Source organism: Dermacentor albipictus, chromosome 4 (assembly GCF_038994185.2).
Source record: "Dermacentor albipictus isolate Rhodes 1998 colony chromosome 4, USDA_Dalb.pri_finalv2, whole genome shotgun sequence".
Classification (NCBI taxonomy): Eukaryota; Metazoa; Arthropoda; class Arachnida; order Ixodida; family Ixodidae; genus Dermacentor; species Dermacentor albipictus.
Window position 1 is genome coordinate 157,875,863 of NC_091824.1, and position 22,573 is coordinate 157,898,435.

Sequence of the window (22,573 nt, forward strand, 5' to 3'; positions counted from 1 at the left end):
TGGGTTTGTGCCATTAATTGAGGCATCATCATCATCAGTAGCATCATCATCATCATCAACCGGTGTCGCAGAGCATCCATCGATCGTAGGTTCTATCCCTTAGTAACTCGGTCGATACTACCGTAGCAATAAATACTGCGCATGGAGAGTACAATCGTGCCGCTAGATGGTACATGATTGGCTGATGTCACACTGTGCAGCTTACCTATTGACAACTCCAGAATCAGTGCTGACAACACTGTCCAAATAAATAAAGATGGCTACGACATACAGGTTCACGGTGGCTCTTTCGCTTGGTGCTGTGGCCCAATTTCTCGTTTGTGCATCGAATGAAGTTGTTTCGTCAAAGCCGAAAGGGTTCTTGCTTCCGATTATCTTACGTTTTGATCCGTCTCAAGGATTTGCGCGATAAAACTGCGGAAATCATTGCACTGCGCGTTCAAACGTCTGTATGGCCTGTCTGGTGAGCTGCATTAGCCTTCTTTAAGAACAAGTTGCCTTTCAAGCAAGCCGGTGGTAGAATAAGAGAAGTGTTTATGCGTAGCCGGCCTCCGGAGATACATGCACTTTTTCGTGGCGTTGCTTCACTGCTACAGGTATGCGATACTTGACTGTTTCCGACTTTATTAGGCAACGCCGCGCTGTGACTTGTGTTCCAGTATATCACATAAGATCCTACAATGCATAAGAACATCTTGAAGGGGCAGCGCAAAAAGACGATGACAGAAGGCAGGAACACACAGGACAGCAAGATGTTCAACCAGTACCAACTCGCCCAAATGTTGATCCTTCTGCATAAGAACAAACTTCTATCGTGCTCAGAGAAGTTAAAGACGGATATTGTGCGCTGATAGAACGAGGCTAAGAACTCTTAGGTTGGTTGGTTAGTTTGTTTTGGGATAAAAACAAATGAAAGTTACGTTTGTGAGTGGGGGTGCATTTTCTTTATAGCTACCTGATCTGTGTGATAAGTTAGTTTGTGTGCGACGACTGGCGCTTATTCGTGTTCGCAGTATAGAGTGTTCGAGGTAGGGTCCAGGCTTGGTAACACAGCCGACACCCGCTGCCCGTAGTAATTCTCACATCCTGGGAAGACGTGATAAGTAGCAGCCAGTCGAACCAAGTTGCGTTTCTTCTGACTGGTTTCCGAAGTTTAGCGAGGGTTATCTCTTGAGCAATGCCACTTCCATTAGTGTAAAATTATCAGTTGAAAATGAGTCGAACCCGTTGTAATATACTTTGGCTCTGTGCACAGTGTCGGAAAGCATAGTATAGCGGCGCAGTGGCAAGGCCGAATGCTCCAAATCTGGAACGAGTGCTGTTTGCAGTTGCCTCTAATATTTTTGCGAGCAAATAAACTAACAAACTCACTGCAGTGAATGAGAAAACACATCTTCTGCTTACACCGCTAAACTAAAGCATAGTAATATGTCGCCTCGGGGCATAACCTGTGTAGTGACCAACTTCAGACCTTCGGGGCTACTTATTGTACCTGCTACCGGTGCCTGCGGACTAAAGCACATTAGCGACAATATTCCCGCTGCTTAAAGCGTTAGTGACACTTATGCTGGGACACAAAAAACCTAACTAAATGAAGCTTAAGCGTAAACGATTATTATTTAAAGCGCCTGCTAAATAAAGCACACTCTGCGATTTGAATCGCCAGCAAAATATTTTTCAGAAAGTTGGAGGACGCATAGGCTTCGTCCTTAAGAGTGGAATGCGATAGTGTTCAAAGATCCCTGACTGCTTTTGACGCTTCCCAGCAATTGCAGCTTTCGTAGCCATAACGTTTACCAGAAACGCTGGCGGCGAACGCTATACGCACGAAGGCTGAACTTTTTGTTAGAAACGCGGCCTCCTGCATGGGCCGGTCCCAGACGTCGTGCACAGCCGCGACAGAAAAATTACAGTCATTTCCAGGTTTCTGCTATAGTTTCGCAATTTTAGTACTTAATTCTGAAAAGATATGACATAAAAGGCATGCGCTGTCGGTGTTTTGTTTCGTGACTTTTGTTTATGGGCTCTCATTCCCAAAATACAGAGGAATAACATTGTCAAGACTGTAAGACAAGGTATGAGCAACTTTAGCGATAGAATGGTCTGGCAATATAACCCGCATGTACCGCATGTCATATACAGTAAAAGCTCGTTAATTCGAACCGCAAGGGGATGCTGCTTCAGTTCGAATTAACGAAAGTTCGAACTAACGAAAGTGAAGGAGAGCAACAGTACACTGCGATTTGGAAGCAGTGGGGCATGTCAGAAATTTGGCGTGTCAGAAAGTGATGGCGTGTCCGCGGGCAGACGCCATCTTCAAGTCGAAGCTCTGGGTCCGACTGTGCCACACCACCGATGTCCACCAAAATGAACGTTAGCCGAGGCTTAACACCATCACAATGAATCGCGACGGCCGATACCTCCTAAGCTGAAAACAGAGGTGCACAACCGATGAATACTGCCGAGACAAAGACCCTGAACATGTGAAGGTGGCGAAGGCCCCGATTCGTTGGTTCTTGATTGCAAGCGCAGCTGCGACGTACTTGGTTCGCTGTGTTTTGGTGCTTGCCGTGCTATCTCCGCACAACATTAGCAGCTGTACAAGATTTGCAAAGCCTCCGAGATTCGCAACGGGCAAGAAGTCTCGGAGGTTACGTAGAACGGAGAGGCGGCAGCTGCCGCTGCCTTCTGGCTGACCCCGCGTTGGTTAGATTTTTTTTTCCGATTTTGCCTTCTCTCGCCGTTCTCTCCGTTTCGGAGGCAATACAGCCTTGTGTGTAGGCAGTAGGCGCGTTTCTCTGGCCGTGTGCCAGGCGAGCGTAGTTCGAATTATCCGTGAGGGAACCTTCTCGCGTTCGAATTAACGGACCTTTTAATACAGAGACTTCTGTGGAGCTTGGCCGGACCAAATCGTACAGTTCGAATTATCCATAAATTCGAATTATTGAAGTTCGAATTAACGAGCTTTCACTGTACCAAGGCGTGGCATATACATATACCTAAATTTATGCAGAAATTTTTCCTCACGGACAATTCCGCCCACACCGACACCGGATTTCCTGCGACACGGGGCCCTCAACGCTATCGCGTTAATATGTAGAAAAAAAATTTCCAGTTCCATCGGAAAGGTGAAGCACCTATTGCGATAGCGAATCAGTAGATAGCTGTAAGAAGTAAGGATAGTAGTTTTATCGACCGTGTAAATTTGCTAGCATTCGTTTACTAACTAAATTAACAATGACAAAATCTGTAAGCGTGACAACGAGGACGTTGACAGAAACAGACACATGGAGGAAGCGCTGTCGTTGTGTGTCTGCTTCTTCCAAGTCCTTGTTCAGTCGCGCTTACACATTCTATCATGAATTCAAATCAACTAGCCCGTCAATGTGTTTTAACTAAATTAACCAGCGCGGTGTCACGCGCGCACAGGTAAACATGGACACACATTGCTCGATGACAGCCGGAATTGCCCGTGAAAATGCTAGAGTTAGGAATCGCGACAGTAGCCGCGAGTCAATTGACCTCCGTGCATCTGTCGCTTCAACGCGTACTAAGCGTCGAAAGTACAGTGCATACGAAGCTATTGGCACTACGCGCACTATGCAAACATCTCAGATCACATTGAAGATGAGACCCGCGCGGGCGCGCACATGAGCCATGTCGCAGACCTCTTTACTGACGCACGAGCGTCGGCAACGCGTCCCTATGGCGTCCGCCAAAGGCGCCTAATACGGCGTCTGCGATTCGCGTGGCCAACTCCGCAGTAGACGCCGTGGTTGTCTCCACTCTGTCAGGAGCGGTGGCCGAGGAGTACATCGAGGCACCGTAGCAGCCGCCGGAGAAGAACGCCCCTCCTACCTCGCCTGACCCCACTGCCTCGCACGCCACAGGAGAGGGCACGCATACGAGCCGCGTTCCTCGCTCGCGCACGCGAGATTGAACCGCGTTCGCCGGCTCACCTTCACACGCTTTCACTCATACGGAACCTCACGACGACGGCGGCGGCAGAAATGCGCCTGAAGTGTTATACCATTGCTATCGCAAAAAAAAAAAAAAGCGCTGGTGTACTCGCCAGGAATAAAGTCGTCCAGAGTGAAGTGTTTCAAACAAACCAACGCAGTATAAGTCAGCTCTTCTGAATGCGTAAGATTCTTGTACATGCCGCTCTCTGTTGCGCGTTAAATTAATTAAGTTGTGAGGCTTTACGTGCCAGAACCACGATCTGATTACGAGGGACGCCGCAGTGGGGGACTCCGGAGTCGTTGCGCGTCGTCTGCTACTTTCGGGAAATTATGAAACGATGAATTGCGGTTTTGCCACCGTTATGACAAACCCTCTTCCCCTCCTCCCCATAATGGTACACAAAAACTTCTTTCAGCATTTAATATCTATTTTTTTTTTTTGCTTTATAGGATCTGTGCAGGGCGGCGCGACGACGATTTGACAATTATGAGGCAACGTTTCAGCACACGGTGTAATGGGACAAGCTGCAGACAAACCATGATTGGCTGGTTCTCGGCGTGGCCGCTATGGGGCGAGCATTCAGTTGGAGTCATGAATAAGCCTGCACCGATTACAGGGAATCGAACGAAGGAAACGTTAAGAAGTGAATAACGGGATAGGAAAGAGAATGAAGAAGCCGTGTCTGTCCTTGTTTACCACCGAAGAGCGCCGCCCCCCACATAGGAAGACAACGTAGACTCTAGAGTCAACATTGACGAAAACATTCTTCTCGAAATCAGATCGGTCGCGCACGTCTTTGAATGTTCATTCGTACCGTTAACAGATGAAACAGTTATGGCGTCACTGCTTCGCATTACGGACAACATTGCACTTATTTAAAGAATATTCAATTATGACCGAATATATGGGTTCGTTACATTTCTTGAATGCTTGCTGTCATAAAAAATGCACGTGGCTTCTGGGCTTCTTTGTGTTAGAGCTGTGTGCAAACCAGGAGATATGATGATTGTTCACTTCTATAGGTCACTTGAAGGTCGCTTAATGTGTGATTTGTCGAACGCGCGACTGCGCGCACTGAAAAAAGTAAATCAACTTTTTTATTCTGCGACCTTTCCTATGAATGTTTCTTTTTCTACAATGAGACGCAGATAAATATTTGGTATTCCATTCTATATGCTAAGGCCGCATTTTCAATTATATGGATTTGATTTAGTTCGAAAACCTTTATTTAGAAGGCATGTATCTTTTATTACAATTCCTCCTGACGCGCACAGATGTCTCCTTTATTTTTCGGCAGTAGTAGTATGAATCAACGCTGTAGCAACGAGAGCTCTGTCGCAAATAGTTAGCGCAACCCGTACAACGAAATATTCGATTTGTTTGAAGGTCGCGCTGACTGAAAGCTCTGCACGAAGCAACAAGATGGAAACGCAAGTTTACAGGACAAAGTGCTTTGCCTGTCAACTTGGGTTACAGTCTTGTTTTTACGTGTAAGGCTTTTGCTCAGCGCTTTCTTAACAGAAATCGAAATGAACCAACTAGCCCCATTTATTGTTCTAAATCATCGATTCCGTACCGCCCTGCCACCGTCGCCTCCTAGTGTCAGCCAGAAAACTGAAATATCGAGCTGTTTTACCGACTGCTTCAGAGATGGCGTCATTTACCTAGCGAAAGCTTTATGCGGGGTGTTCGAATGATTTCTTTTGTAAACGAGGACATGGCAGAGGGAAAGACTCGAGAAGTAATGATTATTGGCTAGGTGTGTTTGAGTAAGTAAATTTCCTAATCGAATCGAATACAAATTTTCGAAAAACGTTACCTTCGAATTTCGAATTAAATATGGCATATTTTCTCATTTCTACACAAAGTGCAATATAATGTTTAGGTGGAGTCTTTCTGCTTAAAAAAATGAGGCTTCTCATTAGACACTTGTAATGTGGAGTGAGACTGGACGTTTGCTCAACTTAGGAACTTGTAAATCGGAAATAGTTACTTTCAGTTGTCTGGCGTAATGGGGCAAAAAAAGTAATAAAACAAGACAACGGCATGTCTACATATGTGGGCAGAGTGATTTTTTTTTTTTTTTGAGAAGGGAAGTGGGATAATACACGACCCGCAAGTCATTATAAAGTCATGCGAACACCGTGAGACGAGATAAATAATACATTGTTTTACCTCAGTCGAGACAGTTTGTATATTGGCTGGCTGAAAGTGAGGCATTCTTATTAAGTTGCCGGAAAGTGTTATGCAGGAGTTACCTACGCCGCGCGTCCACTCATGAATTGGCACCTGCGCGCAACTACCACAGGTTTCCTGCAGCAGAACAATTCGTAACAGTGTTCACTAGCCCCAGCTCTCCCGAGACTCAAACAAGCGTTGTTTTTTCTTTATTCGAAGAGAAACGAATATTCGACAGTTTGGCATCATGATATCTCGATTGGAGTACCATTTGGATAGAAAAGGCCATTATTTGTTCTTTTTAACTGAAGCCTAGAAAAGATGAAGTAATGGTAAATTAAAGCGGACGAAAAAAAACAACTTGCCACCGGTAGAAGACAAACCCACACCCTCCGTACTTTTCGAAAATGCTGGTTGCACCTTCTCAATGCCATACAATATGAATAAAGTAGCTTTGTTCGCGATCCAAACTTCTCGCTGAGCTGAGGGTGAAACAAAGAAGGCGCGTAGACGCTGGGCGTTCACGGGCTCTAGCTCGAAGCTCAAGCTTGCGTTTCTGTGTGTACTTCGTGTTCTTATCGTTGCTCAAAAATACCCGCAATATTTTAATGCATGCGAAAATAGGCGCCGAAATATGTCTACTATCGTGCACAGAACATACTATATGGTATACCGAACACGACCCGTGGGGCCTACATGTATCACATTACAACCCGCGCTGCCTGCTGGGCATGCATGCTCAGTGCAGCTTGTGGGTGCTTGGGTGCGAGGGTTTCTTTTTCCAGTCGTTGCCGTTATATCACCGCCACCCTGAACACAGGAAAATACACAGGTTCGCGTGTGAAAGCGAACAAGATTGGAAAATAATTAGCTCATATTATTTCCGCAAGATATAGATAGCATCCTCTAATGACACGATGTTATTTTTTCATGATTACTTGAATTTGTCTGCCATCTCTTGCCATTGTAATTCTAGAATGCTTTTATTACCCCAGGAAAAGTACGTCGACTACGACTTCCTCTTCAGTGTATAGGCGCTGATTTGAATTGAATGAATCAGCCCCTTAGGCGATTGTCGGCCATTATCTTCTTGCTTAGAAAAAAACACAAAGGCTTCAGGTCACTTACTAAATTAAAAGTTAACTGACGATTCGGGTTCCTTTACATTGCAGAAGATGTAAGGTTGTCGTAAGTTTAACTAACAGCGTGTGATTAATGATCAGGAATAACCAGCAGTGGTTGCTTAGAGGCTTTGGTGTTACGCTGCTAAGCACGAGGTCGCGGGATCAAATCGACGCCGTGGCGGTGGCATTTTGATGTGGGCAAAATTCAAGGACGCCAGTTTGCCGTGCATTGGGTACACGTTGAAGAACCCCAAGGGGTCGAAATTAATCTGCAGTCCTCCACGTAAAAGCCCAGATTTTAATTTTTAATGATCAGGAATAAGCTAGGGGCAAGGTTTCTTTCGGGCTATTCATGGGATCGGACATTGGCTGTCCCTGTATTTGTCAACTGTATACCCATTCTAATTGTACACTGCCCAACCGGACAAGTTTTCTTCAAAGTCTTGACTGTATTTCTCTCGTTTCTTGCTTGTGGGTGAAAACGAGCCTAACAACAAACATAACGGTTTCCATACGTCGCCTACTTCTTTAAGAATTCGCTCCTTATAGAGTGACTAAACGGGAAACTTGCCTTGCGTGCAGCTATTTTGAGCCTGTACAACAGTAGCCAAACCCATACAGCACACGCTCTTCGTGTGTTAATGCTGTATTGAGTTGATATATCGTTGCCTCCTATGTCTCGCGCCATGTGTTCTGTAATGCACACCCTTGTGCTTGAGCAGAACAGATCGCTAATAACAGAGCTTGAATATAAGATGGCGTCATAATGAAAGACCAAAAGATATGGACGAAATGACTCGCTCATCGACTGAAATCAATTGAAAAGGGTGTCTAAATTACTTTTAACGCTTGGACGGCAATCATGTTAAGCTACTGATGACATAAGTTAATAATATCGCATTAATTGCTGACAGGTTTCTGTAATCTGTTATCTTAAAACATCATTGTGAGCTTAACGAAAATCTCAAGGCTTAATGGATAGAGCCTCCGCGGGCAGTCGTCGTCGTTTTAATGAAGGCTGTCCTGCGGGCGATGACAGGCGAGGCAATTATGCACAGCAGCTTCTTATTCAAGTGCTGGAAGCTGTCGCTTTCGCAGTTGCGTATGCTACCGAATGAGCTAGAGTTTAATTCAGTAACGCCAACAGTTGGCAATGGAGTGACAAAGCATACGTCTTTACAGTATTTATCCATTTGTTCACTGAACGAAAATGATGAAAATTCAATATCTCGTATTCCATTTCTCCTAAACAATGTTTCTACACTCCTTCTGCGCCGTTATACAGCTTCGATACATTTAATCTTGATGAAGAAAGTGGCAGAGTTTTACAACAGGATATCCAGTAGGACGACGCACACGAGCGTTGACTAACAACCGCAATATTTACTCCTATGGAAAATCTACATGAGTGTCAGAATTCCAAAGTTCGCGAGAATAAATAAAATGTACAAGCGATTCGCAATACGTGAAATGTCTTTTTTTAGCAATGGAATAAGCAGCCTACCAGCACAGGAATCATTACATTTGTTTAGAGGTATACAATACACTTGTTTATAACATCTTCAAATGTCCCCAGTTTGCTGTTCTCGATATCTGTTTAGGATAATGAATCGGTCAAAGTCAGCAATACGCACATACGGGACTAAAAATGGCTGCTGGGTGGTCCCTTTAGCAAGATTGCGCGCTTGTGCACTTTATTATTATTACAACGGTCCATCTGAACTATTTAGTAGCGGCGACAAGACAAAAGAATTGAGTAAGCAACTCCCTTGACACATGTAAAATAAGAAAGTTCAGGCTTCTTGTTGCCGTGTTTTTAATTTCTTCCTGCGATGACATTGCTGCAATGGGCAGCTAAATTACTGGAAGCTATAAACACAAGCCTCGTACGATTTATCACTTCTAGAAAGCTTTACGAACTTGTACACAACATTCCTTGTAGTTGTTTTTCCATGTGAGATCGTGGCAAGCACGCATTCAGTGACACTGCTGATAAGACATTCAGGAAGCCTTGCCTATAAAAGCCTTTGTGCAGAGCTCTGCGATTGAGACTCGATTCTCGGAACGCGTGGCTGCTGCCGCTTTGTCGGAGGCCAGCGGTGAACGCTGGGTGATGGCTGTGGCGCCAGATCGAGTAGCAATGCGTTACACGGGCTTTCGTTATACATCACGATGCACCAGCTCGGTGTAACCGGCGCCCACAAAAGTGCTAGCAGCCATGCCCTCCGAGTATCGCGTTTTAGTCGCTCAGAACCGTACGTGCTAGCTTGAAGCGAATTCCCACCTTTTGGTGTGGGAAATCCTTATCAGGATTACGCTCTAATTTCTGGTGAACCTCTCTTTATAAGTTTTCATGAGAATAAATAAGTAGTAAAATGGATTGTCTAGAATACGGAGCATTGTAATTGGACGTTTGCATAACAGATAGGATTAATGCAGTATCTAGAAACTGCGTGAGCTATTCAAGTAAATTACCGGCAATTAACATGAATTAACAGGCGTGCATCTTTATTGTTCATAGTCAACGCTCGTATGTGTGGTCTGTTATGTGTTCTTCTTTTGAAGATCTGTTTCTTCATCCAAACATGCTCCAAATGGCGCACATCAGCATTCGGCTAGCGCCTAGGTCGTTAGAGCCGAGGATTGGTGGGTTCACTACGCGTGTTGTGAATACACAGCTACCGTGACGTAGAAAGCACGGCTTTTACCTGGAACAGACCACATTTCGCCGAAGGAACCGCTTTCGTCCACTGTGCCATTCTGTCATACACGAAATGTTTTTCTTTTTTATAACAAGTATGGGTACTTTCACAGCCACGTGCTGTTAGCGCTAAGAAGGAAATTCACGACGATTGGTGAACTTGAGGCTGTGCGACAACCAAGTCATTATTGTGGCTGGAACGTTTTGTACTGTTTTATCGATTAATAAGGACCCACTGTTGTGCACATTTCAGCCGTGATAACAGCGTGTTCATCACCATGCGTGAAATACGTATACTCGCTGTTGCCGGGCGAAAAGAAGTTGAAAATAAGTGGGAATTGGGTTCCGTACATGCTTTTAAGTTTAAAGTTGGCCACGTGCAAAACACTTTGTATCCAGCAGCCATATCTATTCTATTTTGTAACGGCCAAAATCCACAGCCGCTTGTAGCCCGTGCATCAGTATCAGCCCACGGCTCCCATTGCAGCCCGTATAGCTAGCAGCGGCATCCTTTCGGCGGTAGTCGCATTTGCTACATTCTTCCAGATATCGTGCGCTGGACATTTGCCCGCCCCTTGGCGCTTAATGTGATTTTCAACCCGAGTGGACTGACGAAAAACAACCAACTCTCGTGCGACGCGCGGCTAGTCTAGTTGGTGACGTGGACTATCGAAATGGTGTTTTAAAAGTAGATGCACTTTTCTGCAGCAAATCGACCAGTGGTGGAGTGCCTTTTAAACGTGTGAGTATTTCTTTGTTAGAAAACTACCTACGTCTAGTTAAATTAGATACATGCGGAATGCGTACTTTAGCGCGAGTTCAGCAGAGTAATTTGTATGAAAGCTCAGCTGGCCATTAGCTCCTCGCCCAACTGCGTAATAAGTTTTTTCTTTGTTGTGGACTTTGACAAGGAAGAGGCTTTCTACTGAATTTCGCTTAACAAGCGGCAAGCTTAGTCCAGATGCATTTTTTCGCGTTAACGTTCACAATATTGACGCGGTGTTTCAAGCTCTGATAAATGAGGATTGAATTGTACAGAAAAGCGTTGAAACGCCCTTAGACTAAACTGAAATGGCCAGAAACTGATTATCTCTTTCAGATAAAAAAAAAAAAAATCTAGCGGGTTTGAGTACCTGAAGGAGCGTTCGTGCCAGGGCTTCAAAGTTTTTTTTGACAGATACCTAGGACCATCGTTATTCGTTAACACGTGACCAATCGATGTCCTGAGCTGAAATAGCGCGTTAATAAATTAGGGTCGTTAAGCATTAGGATGAGACGTGTCTGTCGATTGGTAATCTCCAGTATGCCAACCCTTAACCAGAGAGTCTGCGTAAGTTTTACGTTACCTCAGCAATGAGTACACTTTTTATTCATACTTTCCAGCACCTATAGGTGGTCCAGCGGAAGTTCACTGTGGCGGGGATAGAGGTGAGGGGACGGAGGGGGGGAAAGGTGAGCGGCTCGAGATGCAGGTGGCTAATAGCGAGTCTTTAGCATCGCTCAGCACATTTTTTTCAGCTTTCTAAAGAAACGCAGAGGTATAAGATCCTTGATCGTGAGGTAGCATTTAACGTCGCCAACGTTATATATCGTTAAAATAAGGATATCGTGAGCACCGTAGTCCATCCATGTGCAGTCCCTTTGCTTCAAACAGCACGCGTTGTGGAAAGCTCGGCGCATACGGTCAAGTTTGAGCTTTACGGCAGAACCATTGCCGTGAACAACAGCACATTTTTTTATCGTGTTTTCTAATATTTCTTTCATGTCGGAGAATAGGCACCCAGCAGCTGCTCGAAAGCTGAGCATGGTACCATTAAGGCATGAACCGAGCTGTCGATGACAGTCATGCTGCTAACTAAAATAAGTGACCCGTGCATTCACAACGAGGAGCGTCTTTCACTGCTCCACAGCTGCGCAATGTTTTTGTTTTTTTTAAGAGTGCTGAAAATACAAGGAAATGGACGGAATTCTCAAAGCATCTCATTCTTAAGAACGGCTCGTCAGTGCGCTGAAACGCTGTAAAAACCGCCTAAGTGCGAAACCATCGTTCTTCTACAGCTTCGGAGAAAATCCAGGTGGCGGAGTCAGCGTATATGGAGGCACTGTACATATAACACTGTGTACATGATACTAAGTGGAACTTCTCCCAAAACATTTTTGGGGTTCGGTTCATCCACGGCCTTCTGATTCTTCTAGACACTGATTTCTACCTCATCTACCTCGTCTCTGACGCGTGCTTAAGTCCAATCTGCTCGTTGGTACGCATTAAGTGTCGTAAGGTGTGCTTATATTTCTCGATCTGAACCTCATGATTTCTGGTGAACGTATACGTGCTAGATATATAAAGCGAGGTCAAATAAGGCGTTTTTGCTACAAAGTTGTGCTGCACATTTTAAATTAATCATGTAAGGCACCACTCACGACATGACATAGCCGGATTTCAAAAACAAAGGGAATGAGTGGCCCGGTAGTCAAGTAAATTTCTTTCGAACGAACTCAGTGTGCTGACACGTATATTGTTATTAGTATGTCATGATCGAACTTCTCAAATGGCAATCTATGCTATCTTTTCCTACATGATGCTCTTAACGTCTTCATGCTGGTGTTCGACGTAAGCACTTGATTTCCACTCTAGGCTGGGAAACAAAGCATGGACTGACACTTATGCGCAACAGCTCGTATAGCTCACTTCGCTCTGCGGGCACCCATTACAACATGGTGTGGACGCTTGTTGTACTTTACAATTGCAGATTGTTACGCCGCAGTGGGAATCAGGGAACTTGTTAGATCGTTCAGTTATCCGAAATGCGCTCGGCATTTGATAAGCGCGTTAGAAAGCCGTCATTACCGTTACGACCACGAGGCCCATAACCATTAAATATGTCCTAGACCCACGGCCAACAGACCCATTACAAAGACGAGCGGTAATGGCCCTCAAATAATTTCTTGATGGAAGGGTAATTTTTGGAAAGAATTTATTGCAACTTGTATGCCTTTCTGAGTCCGTAAGGATTCAGATTTCTGTGATCTGGATTTATGTATTCTGTAGTTAGTGTGTGACAGATGACGTTACGCTCTGGAGTGTGTTATATGACATTTGTTGTTATCTTTATTTATATGTGAGCTGCTTTTTCATTCTAATTTGTTGTGAGTTGTTTCTTACGTGTATGTGAGATAACGTTTATGTTCAAATTTGTTGTTGATGGGGTTTGGGCCTGTGAACTGTTTAAGTGCATTTACCTCACTCGACTAGCTGATTTTTTCGTTGTTACCTGGCTTTTGCCAGGGGCCTGTTTTCTACGTCATACTTAATATGTGCTTGTTTTATGAGAAAAGGAGTAGTCGGTTCCGCCTAAAGGCGCCAAGATCATCTAATATTTTGTATCCAAAAGAAAATATTAAGTAGAAACATTGTTGTTGGAAACGGGTCTTTTAGCCAACGAGTGAATTGCGCTCTAGTAACTGCATTCGTATGTCAGATATATATATATATATATATATATATATATATATAGCCACTCTCGAACCCACTAACCTTGAGGCTCAGCAGGGCTACGCCAAATCTACTGCTTGGGCTTCCTTGGCTGGTCATTGTTAGGGAGTGATTTTAAGGAAACTTCACTTTAAAAATGTTCATTTCAACGAGACACTGGCAAATTATAATCGCTGAGGGTTCCAAGAACGGATAAAATTTCTTTCCTGGTTAGACTTTTGGTTTTTGTTTACGGACTTTGCCGGACTTTGTTTGTTACGGACTTTGTTTACGGACTTGTTGTGTGTCGTGAGTGGTGATATGATGTTTCTTTCTTTATGCGTTTTTGGACATAACATAACAATTGGGCGAGAAATATCTCTTAGCAGCACTGCTGCGAAATTTTCCACATTTTAAAACATTCGCTTTATCGATGCATGCCTGCCGAAATACCGGGCTGCTATTTGCGCACCCATAGTGCTTCTATGGCTGAATCAAAGCAATCTTTACTTGTGCGTGATAAGACGAGCACCAAGCGATCCAACTCCGCTCACGTCCTTCTGCGTCAACACGCGCTATATCTCAAAGAAGAATGAGAGCGAGTTGAAGCGACCGATTCACTTCCAATCCATATTGAAATACACTTCCAAGCTATCTTGAAATACGCATGCGTGCGCTTGCCGAATGCACCCAAAAGAGCAGCTCTTTGTCTAAAAAAAAATAAAGAAAAGAAGCTTGCATTGAATCCATGCTAGGACAGGCTGTAATCACTTGCTTATTGGCCGCTTTGCTAAACACAGACGAACGACGCGTCAGGCTTCATGGCCCTACATTTGCCCAACGTAGCCTTTGCTCTAGACCTCTGTTTATTCGGCCCCATCTACGTTGCGACAGTACTTTGTTCAGAGATAAAATTAGCTTTCCAGCCCACCGCCGGATTTTTGTTTCTTGTCTCTGAATCGTCCATCGTACGTACGAGTGTAGTCGTGACTGTATTCATCATTGACCCCGCGTCTCTAGATATAAACAGAGCCTTTCGGATAAAAATTGACTCGCATAGCTACTACGCGATGTTGTAGTCCTTTTCCTTCGAAGCCAATGGCTAGGGCCACGCTTCTTTCTTCAAAAAGGAGAAACGAAAGACCCTCTATTGTGCATTCGACGGCGCAGCGTCGGCAGAAAAGCTTCGCTTAGCGCAGCACGGAAGTGCGTTGGGGATACGAACGGGATAAGAGGGGATACGTGGGTGGCGCACTACAGGCGCCAGCGCGTCGGGCCGTGGCATCCTGGCGTGCGGCCAACTGGTTCGCGAACCGAATGAGGACGAAAACGGCGAAGGCCCTTGAACTGAATAGTGGAGGCTCGGAGCACATCCCAGCGTGCCGTATACGCCCGTGTAAAGATCGCACTTGCGTAATGCCTCCAGGGCCAGCTTTAAGAGGAAAAGTTTTATGTATTGAACGTGTATACGCGACATTATTGATTTCGGATGTTGCCGCAAGCGTCATAAATGCGATGGGGCGAATAACTCCACGCATTTTCGCTGGATTTGCACATCTGCGATGCTACAGCTGTAGCGCTGACGAGATAGAGAGAGAAAGCGAGCGAGCGGGCGAATGAGCGAATGCGATAGCGAAAGATTAACTTTGTTTTACGAGGCTCTTTGTCAGAGTGTTCGTAGCTGGTCAAACGTCATAAGTTGCTTTGAGAGCGAGACATGGCACATGTATGTTAATAGCGAATAGGGCTTGAAACTTGCGAGCGTTGCGTTTCGGCTTTGTTGATACATCTTCTCGAGCGTTTAGTGCAGAAACTTCAGAAACAATGGACAGATGACGGCTCGCACGAACGTTTGTGTGTGCTCTGTCCGTGGTTTACGAAGTTTTTGTGGTAACAAGAGCAAGATATCGCTTTAAATTTGTGAAATGAGGTCACATCTTTAACAAGGAAAACCATCTTAGAGGGCATTTATGTCATAGTTCCTGAACTGGCTCTTAGCCCTTGCAGTATCAGAGCGTCCGTCATGTCAGATCACTTCCATACTTAACTCTTTCACTGTATATCACTGTTGTTAACCTCTCTCACTTACTAGACGAAATAACTAAATGCAAAGATAAGGATTTGTGTCCAAAAATACCTCACGAGAAGTTTGAAACCTTTATCATTGTATTGATAATTTTCCTTAATCTTATCGTTAGCCTTTAATGACCAGCTATGAAAAAAGACTGAAGGGCCGTGTTCGAACCAAACGTCAATATGTGGTAAGATGAAAAAAAAAATGAAAGAGAACAATGCAATGCGTTTATCCCGCACGATGAGGTTAGAAACACCGCGAAGGCAAGCTTAACTTCCATGAATCTAAGTGTATTGGGCACGCAGGCTTTGAGGAATTGAATTCAGTGAGCGCCGTGAGTAATATTTGTGGATCCCATGTCGTAGCCCCAAAATCGATGTCGCCCGCAGGCAGGCTTACTTGCGTCCGCAACCACCCGAACGTGTTAAGAGCGAGATATAGAGTATGTATCGAGCTACGGCAAATGCCTCTGAAGCTACAAATAAGATGGCGGGCATTCTCCGCAACTTTTTCACATTACAACACTCGGTTTACTAAGAGCTGACCTGTAACTCAGATCGAAGCACTGCAGTGGGATGTAAGTAAAGCCGGCTTAAAGCCTACGAACGCCGTGAGTAGTCGAGATATTCAGGAAACACCGTCTGATCAAGCTGAAGCATCCTTGTGGAAACGGTAAAAAGGCAAAGGAGAATTAGTACGTACTATTTCATTGATCAGACCGCAGTGCGCAAGCTTGTCAGAACGCAAAGCGCCTCGTTTATATTCTTTGTTCTGAGTATCGAGTGATTGATGAAGCCCAATTGGCAGATTTCGCAATGACCAGTTTGTTGTAATTAAGAGATCCGCATCAATTTTGAAACGTCAATACGTGTCCTTGGGCATCTTTCTATGGCATAATCGTTTTATTTATTGAACTCTTCCTCACGCTGCAAGTTAAATTTCAGCACCTCAGCCGCAGGTGGACGCGGCGTTGCGTGGTGGATCGGTGAAGTAGATTCCTGCTATAGCATACGCGCAAACGTCAAAGAACGCCAGGTGATTCCTTCTCGACCATATTTATTGAGCGACAGGCAGCAGTATGCAAACGCTTGCAGAAGCAATGGACGGACATTTATGCAAACATCGCCAATGCATGAGAAGCGGTAGTTAAAAAGCAACGGACAAGCGGAAATTAAGAATTACAAGCGCAAGTAACATCGCTGTATAGAAACTAGAACCGACATTTCTCCGCGTTATAACTGCTACGAGCGTGTGCTTGAGCCATGAAGATTTTTTTTTTAATGTCACGCGCAGGTCTGTGCATCGGCAAATATTTCAAAGCGTGCCTTCTACTTCTGCTGGTTTGTTCACGGGCACAAGAAATCACTTCTTCAACTAGTTGTTTCCGTTTATTTTTTCTCGTGCCATCAAATTTCTTGTTTCTGAAATTTCATATGCAAAGCCACCGTTTTCTCGTTTCATTTTCTCGTTGCAAAGAAACAAGCGATTCTCGCGAGTGATAGTACGAATTCACGAAAGGGAACAGCATTTCTACGATGCCGCGGCGTCGCGTTCCAGGCACGGATGCATTTGACAAGCGGCTTGTTTATACGCTCTGTGAAACGTGCAGCAGTCGGCTACACTCAGATCTTGAGGAACAAAATGTCATCGGCTCCCACGTCTGGCGCCGTTTGCTCGCCGTTCGTATATAGCTTAGCTCCTACGTAAGCCTTTTGCCGTGTCCTTTTGCACACGCAGTTCACAAACCATACTACGCTGTCGAGCGTGTAACCAGCGAACTGGATCAGTTCAAGCGCACACTTTATCTGCGCAAACTTGACAAAGAAGCCTCGAGGCTATCACTGGCGCTGCTATTCGCTTGTGTTGCAAAGTGCAGAGGATGACGATGAATGGCCGCATTGTGAAATGCATAGCGTCTCGGTTTCTTTCAAATGGGCTACTGGAATTTGCTGCCGAATTGTGATCTCTGGGTAGATATCGCAACTAACTGAACAGAGGGTTGCTCCTGGCAATGGACTCGGTTATGCGCCTGTCATTCCTTTGCCGGAAAATGTCCATCCTGTAATGACCGTTGCCGCGCAAGTGCAGCACTGCAGTGCTGAGAGCTTCAAATCAAATAACAGTAAACATTTAAAGGAGACTGCAGTATAGAGGTCGATGGTTAACTTATGAGTGAGATAGCTCAACACTTTCTTCCCCTTTCAATAATTAAATAAAGTTTAATGCTGAGCTTCGAAAGGGTTTACAGTATTTTACAGCGTCGAAAACGTTCGCAGCATTACAATGCTGATACTTGACGAAAGGAAATCGAGGGCTCGATTTTTATTAGTCATCAAACAAAGACAACTAACAGTGAAGGCAACTGGTTAATAAACTCGCACGCGGTACATGAAGGCGTCTGTGGGCTTATTGCCCACTGATACCTGCTGCCTGCTGTCTTCAGGTACCGTGTGTGGGTTTATTAACCAGTTGCCTTCACCCAAAAAGATCACGTGCACGGGACGCCTGCTACAAATACTATGTTCCACATCCGCCGTCAAGCCAGTGGGGTGTGGCGCTGGCTAACACTCCCAGGTTTAGTTCCAGTAGATAAACATAAATACCACAGATGGTAGATGGGAAAACGGTGCCATGGTAGCTCTGTTGGTATGAACGTCGCACGCGTAATGCGACAACGTTAGTTCGTGCCCCACCTGCGGCCAGTTCTTTTATTTTTTTACCCACTTTTATTTCCGTTAACTTGTAATTTCTTTAATTATATTATAAGTGCGCGCGTAATTTCTCCCATACAGTCATTGGTGTCTTTGTTGGCTTATTATAAGGCTGACACTTGTAATATGAGTTGACACCAAAGCGCGCTCGCATTCTATGCCTCCTTTGTCCTTCGTCTGGGTTGCATTTCCCACCACTAGGAACATGACCAAAGTGACGTTGTTTGCCCAAAGTAATGACGATTCGTAAAAAACGCGTCCAAGCAAAACAATAAAAAAATGAAACAGGAAAACGCATTTCTGTCTCAATAAAACGAGGGCGGGAAGGCGCAATATTTTCACAGCGCTCTCAAGACGTCTGAATGCACGTGTACCCGCTGTGCTGGCTCACAGATTTCGGCATTCTGCTGCTAAGCGAAATCACAGTTGGCGCGATTCGCTGCAGCGGCTGGCGTGTTCCGATGGAAGCGCCACCTTTAAACGCTAGCGCGCGCTTCTCACTAACGACATTTCTTTGTCCAGTGCTGAAAATCAATCAATCAATTATTACATTAATGATCGGTGTATAACAAACATATAAATAAGCAAATAAATAAATAAATAAATACTATCATATGCAATAAAAAATGTATCAATCAACAAAGCATTCTTTCCAGCCAACGCTCTAGGCGCCATGTTATTTTTTTTTCTGTGGTGTCAAACGCAAGTTGAAATGAAACATATGTGCTCTATGTTTACTTAATGGATGTTCATTGAAAGACGATATCAGTAGCAGCGCACGAGGGCAAGCAAAGCGCTGTGCGCGTTGCCCTGCGGTCAGGTACTTCGCGAAAACATGATTTCGATTTTTCTCATAGATTTATATTGACACAGTCACAGCGGAACTCATGCGGCCACTACAAAAGATTGCGTTGTTCTCTTTCATATTCGGCTCGGTGAAATCTCTTTTCGCGTATATGATTATACCATAGTCTCAGCCCACTTGTGGCTAGAGATATCCGTAATAAAGTGGCGCTGAATAATTCGTACTGTTGCAACACTATCTAAGGATCGTTTTTCTATACTTGCGACATACCTGTGTTATTCCAGTTGATGGGACAGAGAGAGAGTGAAAAAGAAAGAAACAAGGAGAGGGAAGGAAGGAAGGTCAACCAGACGAAGTAACTGCAGTATCTGCGTTTCTGCAATACTGTTGAAAAATCTTGTTGATTAAGTTTAAAAGTTTACGAAATATTTCCGCTGAGCTTTCTGTGAATTTAAAGCTTCTGCGAGATGTCGAAAAATCCGCGAGAACTTAAGAGGAAGATTAATGTCTTAAGAGTCTCTTCAAGGCTGCCAGCAGTCACCGTTCTTTATCCGTGTGGCATTAATTGCGCACCTAATCGGCTTTAAAATCACGTGTGCTGCAGCTTACCAGCTTACCAATTAAGCATGCACGTGCTGGAGTCAAATTATATGAACTTGTATTTGAATTTTATAGAAAAACACATTTATTTGCGTGTCATTGACACTGTTGGTTTATCTAGTATTAATTCTGCTTTTTCCCTTTCCAGTTTTCATTTATAACAAAGGTAAAAATTGTTATGTGCTAAGCACCACGTGGTGCCATTCAACTCATAGCACCTATGAGACACACACATCACCTCATTAGCTGACTTGACAAAATGCTTCGACGACAATCTTAGTATGTGTAAGCATTGCTGTCCTAACCTTTATAAAACCTGGTAATCAGCTCCTCGTGGATATGTGCACATTGAAAAGCGAATTTAATGGGAGGTAATTTTTTAAGGAAGAGTTGCAGGCTAGGATGAGTGCAAAACTGCTGTTATGATTGAAATTACTGTTGCAAACAAAAACGGAGGCAAGGTTTTAAAATATGCCATCGCACTGATAACACTTTATGTTTCGCCCAACATATCTCGTAGTTTTTCTGTAAAGGCAAGCGAAGATGAACCATACATCGAGGCCGCAGTTCATTTTAAAATGTGCGCTACTTGCTTAATTACAAATGCCGAGCATAAGGAAGCGATTCTTTCCACCCTCTAAAGAAAAAAAATTCCTCTATTTCTTGTCACGTTTATGTAAGACATTGAAAGGAAAGAGTAACAAAGAATTTCAAGTATATAGTAAGTACAATGTTATTTGGAAATATTACTCGTAACGTCAAACCTGAAGTAATCATAAAAATAATTTCAGGGTGACTGATCAATACACATTATTCCGAGAATAAGAACCGGTCAATTGCAAATAGCAGAAACCAAGGCCCTACCTCATGTAGCTGTTATCTTGCTTACAAATGCTTCTATGAGAAGGCCATTGACTTTCATGAAGTCTCTTTTGTTACGTCTGTTCGCTCAGGCAGAAGTTGAAGATGCGACTCCTCGTCGTGTAGCACACGAATACGCGCCCTAGCATGAAATTGAAATGCGAACCTCCCCGTAGACGTCACGCGGCTTGCTCTGGTAAGGCGGTCACGTCTCGATGCCGCCTTGAACGTCTATGCAGCCATAACAGCGGCGCGCTGGCGCCGAAACTTTGCCATCTCGTGAGGCCAAAACGAGAAAACACTGGAACATGCGTTTAGTCTAGAACAATTTGGGCGGAGGCAGTCGGTGCAAAAGAAAGACGGAAAACTGGCTGACACGGGAAAGTTACTGAAGGATATCGTAAATTCACTTCCATACTCACACCCGCATCAGCCGTGGCGCCACATTTAACCTTTTAATGAGCAGCACAAGCTTTTCGTTCTCCCGCGAGTTCGGGAATTTGAAAAGGCGACGTTACTTTTAGACATTTATTAACAGGAATTGAGTGGATGCTTAAGATTCTGATTTTTTGTCATCAGTAAGCTGTAAATAGTAAGATTGAGTTAGATCATCGGAATTAGTGTTCGGTTGTGCAACAGCTAATCAGTTTCGGAACCATTACATTTCTAATATGCGTTAATGACGCAAGTGATTGCGCTGAGAATGAAGTGAAGTTGCGCCTCTCTGCAGACGACTTGGTGATTTACAATTGTGCGCGCAAAACCAATGAACAATTTCGACTAACTTCACTGATTATCGAATGCCGCAGTATAGAGCGGAATCCTCACAATTCGCACCGGATAGAAAATCGGGAAAAACATGCATAACCAAAAAGTGCCACTAGTTCAGCCTAATATTGTGAATATGTTTTAAAAATGACAGTGCGAGCGCCCTTAAAAAATAATTGGTCCTACTTAAACCATTCCTTGCCGGCGTCATATCGCTGTCATGAAGTTGCAGTTCTAAAACTGGTTTAGCGATACAAAGAAGGGGGGTTATTTGCAGCCGACCTGCCATTAATCTTGCACAAGATGTCAAGACAAAGGCATAAAGCTACAAATGCCATGCCACAGCACATTTAAGTTCTGACTTTTGCGCCCTGGATTATAGAAATGCGAAATGCGTTGCCCAAGATGTTTTTTGAACAAAGAGTGAGAATGGCTTAATTAATAAACATAATGAACCAAATGGTTGTATGACCTCGCATATATTGACCCTGACCCATTAAGGAATTATAAGTTATATAAGAAAGGAATAACTAAAGTAGAAGCGTATTTCTATATGGTGACGCACGCACGCACACACACAAAAGCGGCCGCGATGTGGACTACGATGATCATATAAACAGATGAGGAATTGCACAGAGTTAAAATAATGCATGCACAGAATTCAAAAAAAAGAAAGGTATGAGATGTAATGTACAAGCGCTAATAATTACAAATAGAAGCAAGTTATAGTAACATCGTGTGGCTATTCAGTGCGGCATCTATAGTACTTGTTAAGGATGCCTGTTTCTTCGTAAAAATGTTCAAGTGCGTTCAATGCTTTTCGCTGTGCACTTTTCGATGGCCATGGACCTATCAATTTTGCCAGTGATAAAAGCCGTTGAGGATCAACGGAACGTAGCTCTTGTTCTAGCTGCCGTCTTTGCATAGCTTATGTAGGGCATTCGAGGAGTAGATGGCGAACATCCTCATCGTCGTGGCCGCAGGAGCAAGCCGGGGAAGCCCGTTTTATGCGATGTAGGAAATGTGTGGTGTACGCTGTCCCAAAGCACAGTCGATGAATTAGTGTCTCGGTACTTTTCGAAAGTTCTACATCCACCTGGTATTTGAGTTGAGGGTTCATTTCGTAAAGAACTGACTCCTTAGTACTTTCATTAAACCAGATTGACATACACAAGCCCCTCTTTAGTACTCTCAATGTGCATTTCGTGTCCATTGGTGATATAAGGATGAGTTCAAATTCTGCATCACATATTTTATCGCATACGTTCGCACTAACTTTAAAATGAAACAATACTGCTTTTTGCACTATTCACCAA

The 22,573-nt window shown here is 44.1% G+C and overlaps 1 protein-coding gene across 2 annotated transcripts in view; it reads left to right on the forward strand.

The window, feature by feature from the left end:
• Nucleotides 1–577: 577 nt before the first annotated feature.
• LOC135915792 (uncharacterized) overlaps nucleotides 578–22,573 on the forward strand; it is a 382,578-nt gene continuing 360,582 nt past the window's right edge. The window contains exon 1 of one of the 2 annotated variants that reach the window (XM_070537746.1): nucleotides 578–596. The gene's annotated coding sequence lies outside the window, so the exon portion shown is untranslated. Of the gene's footprint in view, nucleotides 597–11,375; nucleotides 11,395–22,573 lie in introns of those variants that run through there. The other variant, XM_065448933.2, reaches the window with a different exon arrangement.